The following is a 21,535-nucleotide window of genomic DNA, read 5'->3' as shown; positions in this document are numbered from 1 at the left end:
GGAAAGTCAACCAATGCCCTTAAATAGTGCAAGGAGTCCCTTTACCAGTTTTTGTCAGACACAATTTCTTCAGGTCTAGTTGTCCCGAAGATTCTGTATCTTTTGGTCTCCAAGGCCATGCATTCGAAGATTAGGTGTGATGCAGGTCCTTCACCCTCATCACGGATCCTACATTTAGTGTCTTCTTCCGTTATACTCATTGTGTGTAGGTGTTTTTTGAAATTCCCATGGCCGGTCATCAGTCCAGTCACGAGTTTGATCTCTTTCCTGTTCGATCCCAGGATTACAAAAAAATGTTCAAATGTGTATGAAATCTTATGGGACTTAACTGCTAAGATCATCAGTACCTAAGCTTACACATTACTTAACCTAAATTATCCGAAGGACAAACACACACACCCATGCTTGAGGGAGGACTCGAACCTCCAGGATTACAGAGCTTCTTTTAAAACAAGGCTTGGTCATCGTTACCTTACCATGTTTTTGTTTATGGACCTTGGCCCAATATTCTACGTGCTGTTTCCTGAGCCAGTTCCGTAGTCCTAGTTTGATCACAGCCTTGCTGATGGTCAGGACAGTTTCCGGTTCAATAAATGGAGTCGTTGCCCCTATCCTGCCCAATCTGTCGGCTTGTTCATCGCCACAGATCCCTGAGTGGCCAGGGACCCACACTAGGTTTACCCTATTGCTTCCCCCTAGCTCCACCAGAGCCACAATCTTAGATCTTGTTGCAGGAGCTGCCATTGATTTCAGGGCTGCCTGGCTGTCTGAATACATGTAGATGCTATGGTCATTGTAGCACTTACGCATATTCTTCTCCACACATGTCCTGATTGCAGTAATTTTAGCTTGGTATACAGTTTTCCAAGAGAAATGATGCCCTCCAGTCTTGTCTGAATCCTGTACACCCCTGCCCCAACGCCTTGGTCTGATTTAGTCCCATCGGTGAACCAAATAATGTCCCCCATACGGCGTCGAACTGTTTTTCCCCACTGCTCCCTATTTCCAATTATTACATTGTAATGCTTGCTGAAGCAGTTGGGAGGCATTTCCCCAGCCATTCCAGTTTACCTCACACACTATGTTAGTGTGTGATTCTGGATATCCCGATGAGATCCAGTTTTTGCCAGTTTTACGTCTGTATGCCCTAGCTGCTGCCTCCAGTTTGACCCAAAGCTGTAGTAGAGGCATGTCCCGCATGGCTTCCATCCCAGCGGTTTGTGTGCTGCTAATTCCGCCTGTTATGGCTAATCAGGCCAGTCTCTGCATCTTAGCAAGCTCCTTAGCTGTAACCCGCTGTTCTACCTTCTTCCACCACACTACGGCCTCGTAGGAAATCCTAGGTCTAACCACTGTGGCGTATATCCAGTGCATACCTCTGGGGCATAGGCCCCAGTTTTTACCACAAGCCCTTCTGGTACTCACTAGAGTACTTTTTGCCTTGGAGCAGATACTATTAATGTGAGGGGTCCACGTTACTTTCTCATCTAAGGTTACCTCTAGATATTTCACTGTCCCCTTAACAGGTAGAGTTTCATCGAAGAGCTTTAGATTCCAACATGAATGTTGGATATGCCTCTTCATAAATGGCACCACAACATTCTTCTTGGGATTAGCCTTCAGATCCTATTTAAGGCACCAATTTTGCACAATGTCCAATCCTCCTTGTGCCATATTTCTAACTGTGTCAGTAAATTTGTCAAATATTACTATGACAAGGTCATCAGCGTATCCTTGTCAGAAGCATTGTCTGGAATTTAGTTCCTCCATGAGTTCGTTCACCACTAGATTCCGCAATAAAGGGGACAGAACTCTTCCTTGTGGGCAGCCTCTAGTGGTCTTATTTACCATCTTTTCATTCATCATGGTAGCCTCTACCTTCCTGCCACTAAGCATGGCCCTGGTACACCTACATATATTGGTCCCTATGTCATGCACCTCTTCTGCCCTTACCATGGAATCGAAGACCGTGTTATTGAAAGCTCCCTCCATATCCATAGAAGGCTATTTCTTGGAAGTGAAGTGCTTCCTCCACTCTCCCAACGAGTTGGTGGAGAGCTGTCTTACATGATTTACCAGGTTGATATGCGTGGTGGTTTGAATATAGAGGGACCCTAATTGCCTCCTATCCCCAATGTGAACATTAACCAGTTTTTCCAGTGTTTTGAGAATGAAGGAGGACAGACTGATTGGTCTCATATCCTTGGCCTTGGAATGATCAATTCTCCCTGGCTTTGGAATGAAGACAACCTTCACTGTCCTCCAAATATTGGGAACGATTCCTACTGCTAGGCTAACCCTGAATAACCTAATAACCTGCATAGGACTCTTATGAGATTCTCTCCTGCCTGTTGCAGGAGAGCTGGAAAATTTCCATCTGGGCCAGGTGACTTGAATGGTTAGAATGTTCTCAATGCCCATTGGATTTTATTTAAGTCCACACACTCCTTGGACGATTCTCAGTGCCTGAGAGCCATTGTCTCTCCAGGATCAAATTCTGGTCTGTGTTGTCCGGCAGAGCATATTGAGGAAAGTGAGTTTTGAGGAGCAGTTCCAGCGTCTCATGTGCTGTCTTTGTATATTCCCCATCCTCCTTCCTCAACGTACCTCCTGGATTGATTGGTACTCGAGTGAGGATTCTGTGAAGTCTGCCTTGAGCAGCCGTGCTCTCCACTTCCTCACAGAATGCCTTACAAGATGTCTTCTTTGCTTGTCTGATTGCAAGGTTGTAGTTGACAAGGGCCTCACGATATTTAGCCCACTGTCCTTTACGCCTCTCAATGCTAAACACTCTTTGTACCTGTTTTCTTTGAATTTGCAAGTTATTATTCCACCAAGGCACCCTCCTATTTGTGCACTTCTTGGTGATTGTGCAGTTGTCCTGATATGAGGTCACTATCGCAGAGGTAACAGCCTCTGCTACTTCTCAAACTCTACTGGATACCTTATCGAGGTTTTAATTTCCGATAAGCCTGAGTCAAGGTCCCTCCTGTATGTCTCCCAGTCTGTTTTCCTGGGATTCCTATAGGTCATGGTCTGTCTGATTACCATTTCAACCTTGAATTTAATGTACATGTGGTCCGATGAGGATGGCTCTAACACCACATGCCATTGTTTGACATAGCTGCCCATCATCACAGAACCAAAAGTTATGTCAATTGCTTCTTCCCTTCTGCTATTCCTGACTGTAGGTTCACTGACCCCATTCAGAACCTCGAAGTCGTTGGCTAGAGGAAATTCAAGAAGGCACTCTACTGTTGGTGTCCTTGCTGCCCCACACTAGGTTGTGGGCATTGGCATCGCATCCCAACAGCAGTTGGTCACCTTGCCGATGGCAAGCCTCTTCACCTCCAAAGGAGGAGGAGAGCTGTCTTTGTAAGGAAGGTATGCTGAGGCCAAAATAATTTCCCTCATTATACCTTCCTCACATTGCTGTATTTTAATGGTCACTAGGTCCCTGGAGCAGAAACCCATCGTTGGCATGAAAGAAATTCCATTTCTTACACAGATGCATGTTCTGGAGTTTGTTAGATTTCTAGCACAAATCAGCTTACCTCGAGTGCCACTGAGGCCCGGTACGCCCCCTTTATATAAGTAGGGTTCTTGTATCAGGGCCACGACAACTTCCTGCCTCCCCAGGCAGCGGCTCAGAGAAGCAGAGGCCCTTTTACTGTGCTGCAGATTAATCTGTAGCACCTCCAGTCTCCGTCTTGCTGCCATCTTTGCCTTTGAGGTCTTTGAGAACCCTGACGGCGACCTGCGTGAGCCCTAAAAACAATTTCAGGTCCTGCTCTCGCATCGCCTTCAGGGACTTCTCTCCGGCCTCCACCACCAGGGTTCGTCCTTCCGGTACAACCTTCTGGTTGATCACTCTCCAGTCTTCTCTCGAGAATTTTGGGTTCTGAGCTACTATTTTCTCGAACAGAGTCTTAGGAGAGACATCCTTAAGTATCTTTGGTACCCATATTGATACCTTTGCGCGCGGGTTCCCGTGTTCGATTCCCGTCGGGGTCAGGGATTTTCTCTGCCTCGTGATGACTGGGTGTTGTGTGATGTCCTTAGGTTAGTTAGGTTTAAGTAGTTCTAAGTTCTAGGGGACTGATGACCATAGATCTTAAGTCCCATAGTGCTCAGAGCCATTTGATACCTTTGCAGTCTTAAGAAGTTCCGCTGCCGTCTTGACCAGTAGCTTCGCATCTTCTCGCGGGGATATCATGGGCACCTTGCCCTTAAGTCATTCCACCGTGTGCCCCGCCTCACAGACAAAAATGAGGGCATCACGCTCTAGATAGACCCTCCTGAATTTAGGTCCTGGACCAGCGTCTTTTAAAAGATGGCCATCTGTACAGATTCCTCCTGCTGTGAGGTGATGGCCACCTGTGGATAGCCTTCCTGAATAACTGCCATCTTAAAACCCGAGACTGCAGGACTATAGGTCTGTTTCCCTGTTCCTTGCCCCGTTTTTTCTGGGCTCGCTTATTCAGGGAGGAGAGAGTCTTAGATTCCTCCTTTGTCCTCTTGCTGCCTGTCTTCGACGTTGTTAGGGTCTGCATATCCCCTTCAACCTGAGACAGTTTTTTTCTTGGGGGATATTAGGTTCAAGTCCCTTTAATTCCCTCCATTTGTCTTTAACAAGCCATTCTTTCACTTCCTTTTTCCTCTGTTCACTGAATAGTTTCCTCCTCTGGGCCCCAGATAAGGCCAACTCCTAGTCAGTAAACCTATCATCACTGACTGCTGTGTGTCATTATTAACGTACAACTAACACTGCCGAAACAAAGGAAAGAACCGAGTAGTACTGAATGCAAGCTTGAGGGCGATGAGTAAAACGGGCATATCTGTTGCCAACAGCCAGTACCGCCAGTGAATGGAGACAATTTATTAGCAAACAAGACACCCAGCACATAAATTCGACATTTGAACTTTTGTGCAAATGCACTGATGGAAAAAAAATCGTAACACCGAGAAGAAGTTGTACGACATAAACGATTTCATAGGAGTGTTTCTACATCTGAAAGATGACGTGTGTTCAGATGTCTCGCCACGCGCGTAAGACTGGCTCTAATAGCGCCACTATGAGGATGTAATGCAGTTTTGCTTTATAAACACGCTGTAACGGTCGTGAGTATTAGTTACTTTTGAGACTGGCCGTGATGAGTTGATGTTAGTCAAGACTGCCTTTAAGGTGACAAAAGTCGCCGTTATCAACACCTCACTGACTTTACCGAGTGAGGTGGCGCAGTGGTTAGCACACTGGACTCGCATTCGGGAGGACGACGGTTCAATCCCGCGTCCGGCCATCCTGATTTGGGTTTTCAGTGATTTCCTTGAATCACTCTAGGCAAATGCCGGGATGGTTCCTTTGAAAGGGTACTGCCGATTTCCTTCCCCTTCCTTCCCTAATCCGATGAGACCGATGACCTCGCTGTTTGGTCTCTTCCCCCAAACAATCCAATCCAAATCCAATCGACTGACTTTAAACTAGGTCGTGTAATAGTGCTACGAGAAGCTGGACGTTCTTTTTGTGACACTTCAGCGAGACTTGGCACGAATGTAGGCACTGCACTTGATTGATGGCAACGGTGATCACCAGAATGCACGGTCGCAAGAAGACGGCCCTCCGGAAAGCTACGTGGCAGTATCGGAAAGGAAGACCGTCGTGTTCGGCGTATGGCTCTGGCGCACCGTACTGCAGCTGCAGCAGCAGTTGACACCGCAGTGACGCAACGAACTGTTACAAATCCGTTACTTCAGGGACATCTCCGAGCCAGACGCCGTGTAGGATGCGTTCTACTAATCCCAAACCACCACCATTTGCGACTTCAGTGGTGTCAAGCGAGAGCTCATTGGAGAGCAGGGTTGAAGTCTTTGGTATTTTCTGCTGAAAGCTGATTCTGACTCGGTGCCAGTGATGGAAGTGTAATGGTTAGAATGACTCCAGCGGAGGGCCTACAAACAACCTGTCTCCGTGCTAGACACACTGGACCTACACCTGGAGTTATGGTCTGGGGTGCGATTTCGTATGACAGCAGGAGCGCTCTCCTGATTATCCCAGGCACTCTGACTTCAAATTTGTACGTCAATTTGGTGATCTGACCCGTTGTGCTGCCATTCACGAACAGCATTCCATGGGATGTTTTCCAACAGGATAACGCTAACCAAAATACCGCTGTTGTAACCCAACATGCTCTATAGAGTGTCGACATGTTGCCTTGGACTGCTCGATCACCAGATCTGTCTCCAATTGAGTACATATAGGACATCATCGGATGACAAATCCAGCGTCATCCCTGTATTGAACGACCAAGTGTAACAGGCATGGAAGTCCATCCCACTATCTGAGATCCGGCACCTGTACAACATAATGCATGCACATTTGCATACTCGCATTCAACATTCTGGCGGTACACCGGCTATTAATACACTAGCACTTCAGCCGGCCGGAGTGGCCAAGCGGTTCTAGGCACTACAGTCTGGAACCGCACGACCGCGACGGTCGCAGGTTCGAATCCTGCCTCGGGCATGGGTGTGTGTGATGTCCTTAGGTTAGTTAGGTTTAAGTAGTTCTAGGTTATAGGGGACTGATGACCTCAGAAGTTAAGTCCCATAGTGCTCAGAGCCATTTGAACCATTTGAACCACTAGCATTTCACACTTGCAACAGCTTATCTCTCAGATTAACATGTGATCTTTCAATGTTTATTACCTAAATATGTTACCTAGACAAGTGTATTCCCTGAAATTTCATTACTCTACAGTAATTACTTCTTGGTGCTGCAATTTTTTCCGTCGGTGTATATTCACTGCGGAAGCCTGTGCTGAGATTAGCCGTAATTAGATATGTATGACGAAGGCAGTGGCTGTCTCCTTTTTGTGTTTTGAAAAGAATATAAGTTCGTAATTAGTAAAACTGTGTTGGTGTTCCTTTTTAACATACATTCAGTATTATAGTATTGAACAGGACGAACTGTTTTTATCCAGACCTGATCTGATCGAATAGCGGCCCAATATTTATTATTAACATGACCGTGAACCTAATGGGGCTGGTAATCGGAATTGGCTGCTACGGAAGTTTTTACTTTCCAGTTCGTCCTGTTCAATACTATAATACTGAATGTATGGTAATAAGGAACACCAACACAGTTTTACTAATTACGAACTTATATTTTTCTCAAAACACAAAAAGGAGACAGCCACTGCCTTCGCAATACATATCTAATTACGGCTAATCTCAGCACAGGCTTTCTTCATTTGCCATTATCGTCACACGCTAATCCATCACTGCATCCAACAATGCAATCCAAGGTTAGGCCGGCACGGTAGACGCGAAACTAAATATCGGCACTAGTAACCTCACTGATCACTTTTATAAAAATACTTCATCACTTTCCCGGCATTTATTTATTATTTAGGAATCTAACCACGGCGATGGTGACACCCTTCTCCGTTAAAAACCCTGTATTCCAATAATGGCCTCCACACACACACCATTCCCGCCAACCACTCTGGCGCATCTCGACACTCGCTCCCGCAACACGTCACAATCGATTGTTCGCCCTATCGACCTGTGCCGAGTGCAAAGTTATAGTAAGGGCCTACGGACCCCTTACAACTGATACAAGGATAAATGGAGATGAGAAACTGACCGAAATGTAATTACTCTGTAACGGTATATAATCAGGTTGCTTTCCATTGAAACCGTTGTGCCCGGCGACCGTGATGCACTTCAGGCGGAAAAGAAGTCCGCTCAGTGAACAGTTGGCAGTGAGAAACACTCAATTGAGGAGCTTTTTAAAAGCCAGCTGCTTGGCGGCAGAGGTAACTTCGACCCAGGAGGAAAGTATTCATCCCATCTTGTTCGTTCGTTCCTTTGTCGTGACGCTTGATAGCTTATCAAATGAAAACAAAGTATGTGGTTGTAATATTATGTTGCTTTTCCTCTAACTATTGGTATTATCTTTGATAATAAAGTTGTCAGAGTTAATTCAGGCCGTTATATATGTAAATGAACTGTTAATTAACCCTTTGTAGGGAGCTTTATTATACTCGTGTCTTACTTCCTCTCAACAGCCGTGAAACTGTAGTTACCATGATTTATCAGATAGGGATTTAGCATGTAGTTTTTGGTATTTTATACAAGACACTGTAAAATAAAATGTTTAAAAATTAATAACTGTGATTTGCTTACCAAGCTGTAATCATGGTTACTACTTTTAAAAAAATTTAACACTAAGTCTCATATTTTAGATCAGGGTCAGTGGGCTGTTCGTTCTTACATTACCTTGTCATCTGTTTTATACAAAACTGCTGCTTTTTTTATTGTTGTCTACCTTTATTTAAATACAAAATTAATTTGAACTATTAGTCATACATAGAAGTCATTGGTGACGTATATGACATACACTGTGGCTGGTTGTGTAGGTCTGCATGCAAACGGCAGCCTCGGTTTCAATTAAACTGTGTTAAGGCCGTGTAACAGCATGTGCATTTACAAGCCTGTCCACATGACTCATTTCATACCGTATATTACTTATTATGGATTATACAGTTCCGTATAACTGTGTTTAAATTTCGTTTGATGCCATTCAGTGTCTGATTCCTTTGTATTTATTATATTTTCTAGAGTGATGCTAGCTGTGCTGCAGCTGGAATCTGTCTCTGCAGTAAAGTGCACACTGAACCGCAACTGACTGCAGATTTGCTTAACTGCCACATACCTTATCAACGATTTGAGATTTTTTTTTTTTAAAAGAAATATTATCCGATTACAAATGTAATAGTCTTGCGTTAAGCACTCCTGGAAGAATAATCATCTTTTTTCCTGAAACTTATACGTACCTGCTGCTCTGTACACGGAGTCAGCGCTCTACTTGCTCGTGGCCTCCTAGGAGGTAACCGGAAGGATCGCGATAGTTAATACGCCCTAAACGTTACTCTTTAAAATGTCTAATTAACAGGATGCAGCGCCTCCTTGGGCTACTGTTCATGTGTGTGATCACCTGGAAAGCTTTCCACTAAAGTCTAACGTATTATGGGAGAAACAAATGTGATACGAAACGGACGCTGTAGTGTATCCTACAGTTGTTCGGTGGGTTCTGTAGCTTGGGCGGACTCGTCTAGCAGATCCACAGGATTTACTTTGAACCACGAAATGACGGTTCCGCTCTGTAGAGAGGGTAATTATCGTACTGATAATGTACGATTATAATCTGTTGCCAGAATGAGGGTAATCTGCTGTTCTGTAACAAATTTTTCTAAAAAATTTTACACGTTTTGTCACCGAATAGAACTTATGCAGTCTTATAGGGCCGTTACCCATCTAGATGAAAATAGATCGTCAGGTGGATAACATCGGAAGCTCCATTGTGACTGTTAGTGTTTAATACTGTTGTGTGTAACAAAGCCGCAATGCCCTAAAACTGTAGTGAAATGCGGCTGGGCCTGTACAGGAGCGCTGCTTGGTGCACGGACTGGCAGTTGACCCTCAGTATCAATAAATGCAACGTGTTGTGCATACATAGTCGGAAATACCCACTACTGTTTCTATCGCATGATTCGTTATCAATGACTGGAAGCAATAACAACCGCAAAACCACTGGGAGTATGCGTACGGAGCCACCTATAGTGGAACGACAACGTAAAACTAGTTGTAAAAGTACTCATACATGGCAGACTCAGTTTCGTTACAAGAATACTAAGTAAATTAAATTCACTCAAGAATGAAGGAGCTAACAAAGCGATCGTTCAACCTATTCTTGACTATCTGTTGCAGGTTGTTACCGTCTAGGATTAATACGGAATATAGGAAGATCCAAAGAGGGTCAACGCGTTTCGTTATGGATTCGTTTTGTAACCACGATGGCGTAACGGAGATATACATCAACCACTAGCGGCATATGTAATAAAAGATGAACCCTTCACCGTAGAGATGTTTAGCGTTAAAATGCTGAAAGCGTATGTATCCGACGAGTCAGGCGAAACACACATCTCGCGAAATGATGGGACAGTAAGAGTAATTGGATGTGTTGAAACGTCCCCTTAGAAAAATTATACATGACTGTGCTTAAACTGACACGCAATATTTTTTTTAGCGCAACGCAATCTGACTTTCAGTAATCCCTACAAGAGAATGGCCCTGACTTAATTAACCTATACGTTTTACAAATCACTTACCTTACAAAAATCTTCGTTACTCGAACTACTGCAATACAGCGAGCGCCGCTACTGCCAGCGAAATAAAAGATTCTAACTACGGAAGGCACTAACTACTGATAGGCATAGTTAGTAAATGAAAGATTTTAATAGAGAACAAACAATGTATTTACCTTACTAGTGTTCAAAAGTCATTATATATAAAGCAGTTCATGACATCCATTCTTACAAATGTACTGTTTCTGATGGACACACGTCCAGATCATCCGCTCTCAAAAATCCGCCATCTCACTTCCCCACATCCACCACTGCTGGCGGCTCACCTCCAACTGCGCAACGCTACGCGCTGTTAACAGCCAACAGCCCAACACTACAATAGCGAATATTACAACAATGTCACCCAGCCACAGACTGCACACAGCACATGCGCCAGTGATTTTCATACATAGCGCTACGTGGCGTTACAAATATAAAAACCTAAACAGCCTACTTACAGTGTTACGGGGTCTTAAAAAAAGTCGTCCTTCTCGCCTACCATTCTGCCGCAACGAAGTAAGCAAGAAGGGAAATGGTAGTCACGAAATACTCTCCACCAAACACAGTAAGGTAGCATGCTGTCAATATGTGTATGTGAGTTGTAGACAGCAGCAGAAACGTGAGAAAACCGTCCGTCGGTCCGTCACAACGAGCGGCATGGCGCTATTTTTAGTACTCAGGTTTCCGTTGGAGAGAAGTGGAGATCTTACTCACGTCCGACCATCTTGACCTGGGTTTTCCCTACTCGGCTGCGACAAATGCCGTGATGTCTTTCAAAAGAACACATCCGATTTCCTTGGAGCGTCTCTGATGATCTCGTCGTCGACTGCACGCTCAGTCTTAATCTCCATTGAGCGAAACGCAGGAACTTACAAATTGACGCCAGAAACATGAATTATGTATGTATGAGGGCCCGCTGAAAAGTAATCCCTCCGAATTTTTTTATGTGAAAATCTTTAAAGCTTTTCAGCGAAAATAAGCGTTATTAACATTTTACATCTTTATTCTTCATGTCTACATACTTGTTTCTCAATATGATCACCCTGGTGACGAACACGTTTCTCGCAATGAGAGACCATTTTGTTGACACCGTGACTGCAGAATGTTTGACATCGTTGACGAAGCTACAACCTTATCTTCATCACTATCAAAGTGAAGTCCTCGAAGGCGTTCTTTAAGTTTTGGAAACAGATGAAAACTAGATGGGACAATCTCGAGACCGTATGGAGGAAGACGAATGACAGTGAACCCAAGGGGTCGGATTGTTGCAGATGTCGCAGGGCTAGTGTGTGGTCTGGCATTGTTATGCTGAAGGATAGGGTGCTCCATGTGTGAACGAGTGCTTCATGCTTCATGCTTCAGATGTCTGAGAGTGTTGCTGTATATCGTGCAGAGCTTATGGTGGTGCCTTTAGGCACGAATTCCAAATGCGCTACACCTTGAACATCTCAGAACACTGTGAGCCTGATTTTGCCTGCTGATGGCTCGGTGTTGAATCTTTTTGGCGTCGGTGAGCTCTGTCATACACGTTGAGGTTAGCCACCACCGTTTCCTTCATTACGAGCACGAAATCGGGCACATTACTGATGCCGATACAGTCATCATCGTATACAGCTTTCATTCATCTATGTGTTTCAGTTGGAGGCACATTTTCTACGGTTAGAAACTCTATTACAGCACGCTGTTTCTCACGCACTGACTTAGCTACGTTACGCACCGCCATGTTGCACACTACAATTAGGAGCCTCCTAGCGGCAGAGGGTAGCAACTTGCGCCAGCGAAGTAGGAAACTAGATCGAGTAATATGCATGGCGTGTAATACCTCCATCGATATTGAGAATGTTAAAAAAATTCAGAGGCATTACTTTTCAGCACGCTCTCCTACGCTGTCTGACCCGCAAGTAGACTACAAGTGCTGAACTACCACTGCAGCCTTTTACATTACAACGGCTTGGTGTTCTCGATAATCCAAAATAAAAGAGTATCTACAGGAGAGAAACAAGTAAATAAGCAGACTAAAAATGTGTGTCCAACCGGTACTAGAATCTAGGACCTATGCCTTCAGTAAGCATCTACACTCCTGGAAATGGAAAAAAGAACACATTGACACCGGTGTGTCAGACCCACCATACTTGCTCCGGAAACTGCGAGAGGGCTGTACAAGCAATGATCACACGCACGGCACAGCGGACACACCAGGAACCGCGGTGTTGGCCGTCGAATGGCGCTAGCTGCGCAGCATTTGTGCACCACCGCCGTCAGTGTCAGCCAGTTTGCCGTGGCATACGGAGCTCCACCGCAGTCTTTAACACTGGTAGCATGCCGCGACAGCGTGGACGTGAACCGTATGTGCAGTTGACGGACTTTGAGCGAGGGCGTATAGTGGGCATGCGGGAGGCCGGGTGGACGTACCGCCGAATTGCTCAACACGTGGGGCGTGAGGTCTCCACAGTACATCGATGTTGTCGCCAGTGGTCGGCGGAAGGTGCACGTGCCCGTCGACCTGGGACCGGACCGCAGCGACGCACGGATGCACGCCAAGACCGTAGCATCCTACGCAATGCCGTAGGGGACCGCACCGCCACTTCCCAGCAAATTAGGGACACTGTTGCTCCTGGGGTATCGGCGAGGACCATTCGCAACAGTCTCCATGAAGCTGGGCTACGGTCCCGCACACCGTTAGGCCGTCTTCCGCTCACGCCCCAACATCGTGCAGCCCGCCTCCAGTGGTGTCGCGACAGGCGTGAATGGAGGGACGAATGGAGACGTGTAGTCTTCAGCGATGAGAGTCGCTTCTGCCTTGGTGCCAATGATGGTCGTATGCGTGTTTGGCGCCGTGCAGGTGAGCGCCACAATCAGGACTGCATACGACCGAGGCACACAGGGCCAACACCCGGCATCATGGTGTGGGGAGCGATCTCCTACACTGGCCGTACACCACTGGTGATCGTCGAGGGGACACTGAATAGTGCACGGTACATCCAAACCGTCATCGAACCCATCGTTCTACCATTCCTAGACCGGCAAGGGAACTTGCTGTTCCAACAGGACAATGCACGTCCGCATGTATCCCGTGCCACCCAACGTGCTCTAGAAGGTGTAAGTCAACTACCCTGGCCAGCAAGATCTCCGGATCTGTCCCCCGTTGAGCATGTTTTGGACTGGATGAAGCGTCGTCTCACGCGGTCTGCACGTCCAGCACGAACGCTGGTCCAACTGAGGCGCCAGGTGGAAATGGCATGGCAAGCCGTTCCACAGGACTACATCCAGCATCTCTACGATCGTCTCCATGGGAGAATAGCAGCCTGCATTGCTGCGAAAGGTGGATATACACTGTACTAGTGCCGACATTGTGCATGCTCTGTTGCCTGTGTCTATGTGCCTGTGGTTCTGTCAGTGTGATCATGTGATGTATCTGACCCCAGAAATGTGTCAATAAAGTTTCCCCTTCCTGGGACAATGAATTCACGGTGTTCTTATTTCAATTTCTAGGAGTGTACTTTTTTCCGTAAACACACGTAACTTTATTAAAATATTGTAACATGTGGAGAGAAAATCACAGTGTTGATCCATAAATGACACATTCTTTAAAAAATTAAGTCATTACTTGTCTAAAAGTAACCGTTAGTAGAGAATCTGTTCCTGAATCAGCTCTCATAAAATACGTTGATAGAAATACCCACATTATCTATAAGACAACATACAGCAGTGCGAAGAGGTGCATATATGTCAATAACAACAGCCACTTCATTATTCTTTTCACTCTGTAGTGTGTTAAAATCCTTTCATAAACACTCCATAGTTATTTACGTCATTCACTGAACGCAGTTGCACAAAGAAATATCGCACAAGTGTGTGTGTGTGTGTGTGTGTGTGTGTGTGTGTGGAACAATTGTTGCCCAAATCTTACAAACAGATGATTAACTACTGTCTACAGACCTTGAGGCAACCAGAATTCCACAGCAGCAGGAGTCTCCTACGGTGGTTTTGCCTGCTTTCTCATCCAGACAATGCAATTCAATACTCAGTGCACTCGTGTATCAACAATTATTCCACCTACTACACTGCAAGCCACGTCCTTTTAGAGATGTGCCGTTTTCGGACCTACAGCAAGTTGCCTGCAAAGACGTGCAGCATCATTTGGAATAACACCTCCAGATGCGCCTTTCAATATCTGTGTAGTGTTCTTAATGTAATTAACCTTACTCTTCCAAAACTCGATAGCATATAGCAGTTCAACCAGTCTTTTATCATCAATGACTAGTATATTAGGCACTGAAAGACGATGTTTTTTTAGTTTCAGGACTGCAGCGTCAATAATTTGATCTCTTGTTTCGCTCGAAAGCATCAACAAGATGAGGGACTGACACCTCATTACGTCTGGGGCTGTCTCCTCACCCATACACATGTCCAGCCCCTGTTGTCCATAGACGCAGCTCTTTTTTTTTTTTTTCAGCTCACATATATTACCTAACACTTGTTTTCTGTTTTCGGGTTACCATTTTCCTTTCTTCGTCCGGTCTGCATCATGTGAATCAATTATGGCTGCTTCTGAATTTATCTGCGTATTATCAAAATATTTTGATGTCCTACCTTATAATTTATTTTCCCGTCACTTCCTTTCTTCACAGCAGCTGGCTTTTTAACTTTTCCGTTCGAATTTTCTATCATATCGCCTGTTTTAATGGCCTTACCTCTGTTTACCATCTTTGTTTTAATTAATCTCTCCATTTCGTTACCACACTCATCATGTTTATCTTCCAACTTGTCATTAAGTACACAGCAGCAGCGCCCTTTAAAAGACATTAGAAATTACAATTAGTGCCAACGTTTTCCAACACGTAAAACATAGCTATGACTATCGACTGAGTTATCCAAGAACGAGTGACAAACTGCCCCCAGAGCTATACTTCCACCATTACCTCTTCACTCTAGAGTCTCGGTCCGGCACAGAGTTTTGATGTGTCAGGGACTTTCAAATGAGCACACACTCCACTGCAGAGTGAAAAATCATTATTGAACTTGTCATTATATTTGAAAAAGGGCGTTGCGGTCTTCTAGGGAACGAAATGACATATAAATTATTGAAGAAGCGACCACAATATTTTCACCACTCTTTCCACGGGCTTGCCTACATAGGACGGGACAGCCTCTGACGACGGTAACTTCTGGTCCTTTCCTTGAATTATAATTGTAGTTACGCAGACTAGAGATAAAATTAGCCTCGTCCGGCTACCTTTACATACGAACTGCCTGACAAAAAAGTGAAGCACTCAGAAGTGGAGGAGGAAACGACATGAAAGTTCACAGGTTGACAGGGTATGTGATGTTATTTCAGTGATTACAAAATCATAACAAATTTACAAAGAAGTTGGTTGTATAAGCTCACTCATCTGGAGGACATTGCACCCCCTCTGTCCTAGATGCATGCCCTGATTCGGCTGCGAAGAGTGAGATAAAAACGTAGTATGCTCTCCTCAGACAAGTTGTTGTAACTGGTCGTTGACATCGTCGATACTGGCACTGGAACAGAGCTGACATCCGAGCTGGTCATGCACATGTTCTGTTGGGGACAGGTCCGGGAATCTTGTTCGCCATCACGCAGGCAGTTCATAGGGACACGTCCAATATGTTGACGAGCATTGTCGTGTTGAAAAACGGCACCACGATGCTGCCACAAGATAGGTAACACATGAGGACGCAAGTTGTCCATCACGTACTGTTGTACAACGAGAGCTCCATCAATCACTTCTAGCCGTGACCTAAAGTCACAGCTGATGGCTCCCCACACCACGACTCCAGGAGTAACACTGTTGTGCCTGTCGCAATAGTGCAAGAATGGACCTCTCCCCAGGTCACCGCCATATTCTGAGACAATGGTCATCCAGGGTAATGCAGAAATGCGATTCATAGTTGAACAACGCATTGCAATTTATCGGCAGTCCATGCTTCCCGTTCAAGGCACCACTCCAAAAGCAGTTTTTTTTTTTTCTTGGCAGCCTACTCACATCACGGTAACTGCCTAGCCTGGCTCCTGCTAGACTGAAGAGTGACACAAAATATTAAACGGAGACCGCAAGTTGTTCTCGGATGGTGGGTGTAGCTGTGGAGGGGATGGCTCCTCCCTTGTGCTGGTCAACATGCCTGCCCTCATTTTTCCGTCAAGTCCGATATTGGGTCACTGTCACCCCTTAATGCCCCACAAATATGGGTATCACAGGATTGGACCAGCTGGAAAAATGGAGACCTACAATGAGGCGCCTTCAGACTGTCAGGTGTTAATAAGACTGTCTCTCACGAATTTGCGGCAACGTCTCACGACGTTCACACCTTTTATATACCCTATCAGGCCTGGTAACAACACTAATGCGCTCTGAAGGCTATGCTACCTTTCACACAGAACTGCAACTCAAATCGCTTACATAGTCGCTGGTGATGTGTACGTGCATTAAGTCACATTGACATCCCACCAATCAGATTACCTTTTATGAAGTATGGGCCAATTACCTGCGTACCTAAAATATGGCACCAAACGCTGACACTCCATGGGCGTTGAGTTTCAACTTGCCTTACCCAATGGGGATTTTCCACTGACCAGTAATACATATGTCAATTCACTTGACCACGATTCGTAAAGAAAAGTATCTGTGAAATGAAATTATCATTGACTGCCAGTTGTTCCCGTATCCAGCTGCAGAAAGTCAGGCAATTGTGAAAATCGTCACCGTGCAGTTCTTGATGCAGCGATAAATGAGATGGATGCCATTTGTGTGCATGCAGTACGCGTAGAACAGTTCTTTGCGAAATTCGTGAACCTCGCGCAGTTTGCCGAGAACTAATGTGAGGATTTGCACCAACCGCAATAAAACGTTGGCTGTGTTATTTCCGTTTGTCACAGGCCACAGTCGGACTCTTTCTGTAGGTTTAACACTTCCCGTTTCAGTTAACAGGTACACGATACTGCGAAACGTCGCTGCAGACGGAACATTCCTATCGGGCGACGAGATGTGTACAGTCCGAATCATTGAAGTACCATGCACGATCTGACGGCGGAGTGACTGCATGATCACGGTCTGTGCTTCGTTCGGTTGTGGGAGGTGTCACATGAAAGCATTATCAAAACTATCAAAAAAGTACTTCGATTGTCCTAATCTGACGTGTATTTGTTTGAAATAGTACCGTTTTGCAAAAACTGTGATCTCATTTCCATGTTTGTCGATTGCAGAGCCATCTACCACGAAACGAAATAAACGTTTCATACAAAAGGTACATATTTTTTCACGGAGAATCCAAATCTGCAATAAAAAATAGGGGTTCCTATTTAAGACTTCCAAGTCACCTCACTCATGCCCCCAGGTTGGTGCAGGGAGGTCGAGCGTTATGTTAATGGATGTCCCTCTTCGAGGTGAACAACGTTTATTACCACTTTCTTTTAATCCGATGTATATTTCGCCAAATATTCCGACAAACAATTCTAAATGCCTCACCCTGTATTACAAGAAATGACTTTCTAGTTGGTTCAGAGATTATGGAGGATATAAAAAAGGATACTATACCCTTGGAAATTTAATTAGATTTCCTTAATAGCTTTTGTTTGTTCTTCTGTTGTAAACGGTCAGCAGGGAAATTTGACAACGTTCCACGAAAGTATCAAACATTGGACCAGCAACAATTGGAAGAGCTCTTTCGCCGTTGAAATCATCTGTCCACAAGAAGCTGTTAAACTGGAGCCGCGCAAGCTGCAAAAGTGGTGTACAGTTGAGATTGTTGCACCAAGTTGGCGAGCCTACACTTTTACATCAGATCACTGGTAGACGCGTAGTTTCCCGTTGAACCTGGGGCTCTTGTTATCAGTTAAGGGCATGATAATATGGATTCAGTCACCTGATGTAGTGGGTCCCTTGAAAAATCTCAACACAGGCTTTCCACAGCATTTATGAAATTTCGGGGAGTATCCACATCTACATCTATATTTTTACTCTGCAAGCTACCCTGAAGATGCAGTTCACAGTGGTTACGTCCCATTGTACCACTTATTAAGACTTCTTCGCGCTCCATTCATGCATGGAGCTTCAACACCTTCGTGAAAGCTGTAATTTATGATCTTGTGTTAGATATCCCTACGGCAGCGGTACGTAGGGAACTGTAGTATATTACTATGTTTCTCACTTAAAGATGGTTTTCGAAGCTCTTTAGCAGATTTCCTCGGGGTAGTTTGCTTTTACCATCGAGAGTATGCGAGTTAAGTTTTTTCAGCATCTCAGTGACTCTATCCCATGGGTGAAACAAACGTGCTGCCCTCTTTGTATACGTTCACTACCCTTGTTAGCGCTATTTGATAGTGGTTCCATACATGAGTAGTATCGTTGGATGGGTCGCTCAATAATTTTGTAAGCAATCTTCATTGTAGACTGATTGCGTTGCTCTAGTTTTCCATCAATGAACCGAAGTCTGGTACCTGCATTATCTATGACTGAGTCTATGTGATAGTTTCATTTCACACATCCCCAAGTATTTGTATGGGTTCACCGAATCCAACTGTGACTCGTTGATATTGTAGTTGTTAAAATATCCCGCTTTTCCGGTTTGTGAATTGCACACTATTACATTTTAGAATATTTAAAGTAAGTTGTCAATCTTTTCACTACTTCGAAATTTTATCAAGCTGTGACTGAATATTTGTGCAACTTTCTAACGCTTCCAATTGTCGAACGTAAGACTTAGACGCCTTCACAACCGTAAAAAAAGTTTCTAAAATGCCAAAGTCAGTGTTCTCCTGGGGAATACCGAGCGAGGCTACGCACTGGTTCCAGCTGAGTTCGGATGGGAGATGGTTCAGATGACCCTCACCCCGGCCATCCATATTTTTATTTTCCCTGAGTGGATAGCCGGCATGATTGTTTTGACACGGCAGGGCCGATTTTCGTTCTTATCTTTGCCCTATCCACGCTCTTACTCCGTCTCTAATGACCTCGACGTCGAGGCGCCGTTGAGCCATAATCAGCCCTTTAGGGCGCGAAAACGGAAGGGTTTTAAGCAAAGGTTTCTCTTGCTCCCTGCGTGGAGCACTTGCTTCGGTTGATTTACAGAACCACTTTGCACCGACATATTTACCTGCACACTTTTAAACCTCTACCTGTGGCGCACTACGTTTCACGGCGTATGAAAATTTAATTGCCAGCTCTCGGCTGAGCTGCTTTATTGGTGACATTTGCAGTAATATTTGGCGGCTCACGATGTACCAGGATGTGGCCCGCAGCAGTGTCTAGCAAAACAATTATTATGTTGTGCCATATCTCAGCACTTAAACCTACGAGTAAAGTGGGTTTCAGATCTCAGTAATATGTCGCTTTGGGTATGCATGAAACAGCGGTTTTACACCCGGGACCTCAAACTGAAACTACCGCGCTAGTACCAGACGCATAGTTTTATGATGTGCTTAACTCAGTTTTACATTCAGTGCTTCCCCATGCATCACTTGACGGCGATACAGCGAATATTAACTTAGTATCAATAGCCTGCATTTAGGAACACTGTTAACACTAACCAAAACCGATGAATAATGTTTTTTGAATGATACGTAATTTGTTCCGGAATACGTTGTCTTTTCGATGTTCGTAACACAATAAATAATGCAGGGTTTGTGGCTACCACCTTAATCGCAATCCTCCGATAAACTCCGTTCTTCATCTTTTTCCTGGGTTTTATGCCATATCTTCACGGGCCGGCTTCTTAATGAGGAGTTAGTGATGGTTGTAGAGGGTGGCCAGATGCCCTTCCTAGGGCCACCAGCCCCCTTCCCCCCAACCCATGTGAAAGTATGACAAATTTTCCAAGCGTCTGAGAATCGTAAAACTGAGGCAGGACGTGGGTACCAGCACGGTATTCACTTGACTCGATGTGGGACACCGCCTGAAAACCATATCCGGGCTAGCTGGCAACAGACGCATCTCCGCGAATACCGGAAGCGCGTACTATCACGCGTGGCTATCCGGACGGGTCTATTGTTGGCCTCTCGTATTATTTAAGAAAGAAAACCCGTAGAGTAGTTGGAAATAATTCATAGATATTAGATTAAGACAATAATAATTAGTTACGTTATGTAACACTCTCACGATATATTATATATCTTCAAATAGAGCTTTTATTGAAAGATCAAGTTAAATTGTACAGCAAATCTTCAGGCGGCATTCCTCCATATTACGAACAATGAATTTGCCACCACATTGTTGGCGAACTCCAAGCGCTTTCCACGAATAGATCCACTGCCGCTTCTTTTCTTCATTCAATGAAGAAGCTATTTTTATATCTACAGCACAGAAATGCAATTTTATTCATTACCCACCCATTGCTGAATGTAGACCAGTTTCGTATTCTTCCCCTACACTCTGTCCTGAGCCATCGGGTTCCAGCAGTATCCTTGATGGTGGTATATCTTTAGTTTCCCAGTGTTTCTTGCCATTAGAGCATTATGATTTGGGACAACGTAGTATAGGTGCGTCATCCAGTTAGTTAAACTGTCACCGTTTTACTTCCCCGTAAGAAATTTGCTAACCGACTCAACATGCATGCAATAAAACCTGCAGCCGGTTTTGAAGACAAGGCAGTTCAGTGACGGCAGCTCTCCGACATACAGCAGATCTAGGAATGTTTTGAACAGAGGCTGTGCAACATGTACTTTACAGTACAGTATCCTAAAGTGACTGTTCTAGTGTAATGTAATCTACGACCTTTTGCTATTCAATGAGTGGTAATGGAATATCTATGAGGAACCTGACTCACAGTTAAAGTATCCTCTGCTAATTATGGCTGCAGTCGTATGACATCATCAAGATGTCACTGGCAGGAAATTCAAAAATTAACTATGTCGAATGAGGGGAAATTAGAAAATCAGTGGTGGTGGATGGCGGGAAACTGACAAATTAGACATGGCGGACGATGGGAATTTAAAAATTAAAGCTGCCCGATGGTGGAAAATCTAAAAATTAAAGGTGGCATATGGCGATAAATGGCGGAAAATATTCTTTAGCTAATCACATTGCAAGGTGACTTTGGTGGGGAACATTTTCACAGCCAATGAAATTTTGTACCTTGTTCAAAAGTATTCTCTATACGAAAAACGAAACACTTAAGCACCTACAATTCTTTCTCATCAGTGAATTCCATCTCTATCTTTGAAATATAATACAGAAGAGAGAGTTGGAGAGAAAATCAAAGGAAACAAATCTGTAACTAAACTTTGCTATAAAAAAATCACATTCCGAAGAAAAATTAGATGAATACTCTGGTTATTCAGATTTTAAATTTTATAATTTCTTACGTTCATTGTTTTTACACTTTTCACACAG

Source organism: Schistocerca nitens, chromosome 4 (genome assembly GCF_023898315.1).
Source record: "Schistocerca nitens isolate TAMUIC-IGC-003100 chromosome 4, iqSchNite1.1, whole genome shotgun sequence".
In the NCBI taxonomy this organism is placed as follows: domain Eukaryota; kingdom Metazoa; phylum Arthropoda; class Insecta; order Orthoptera; family Acrididae; genus Schistocerca; species Schistocerca nitens.
Note: the sequence above shows the minus strand (reverse complement) of the source record.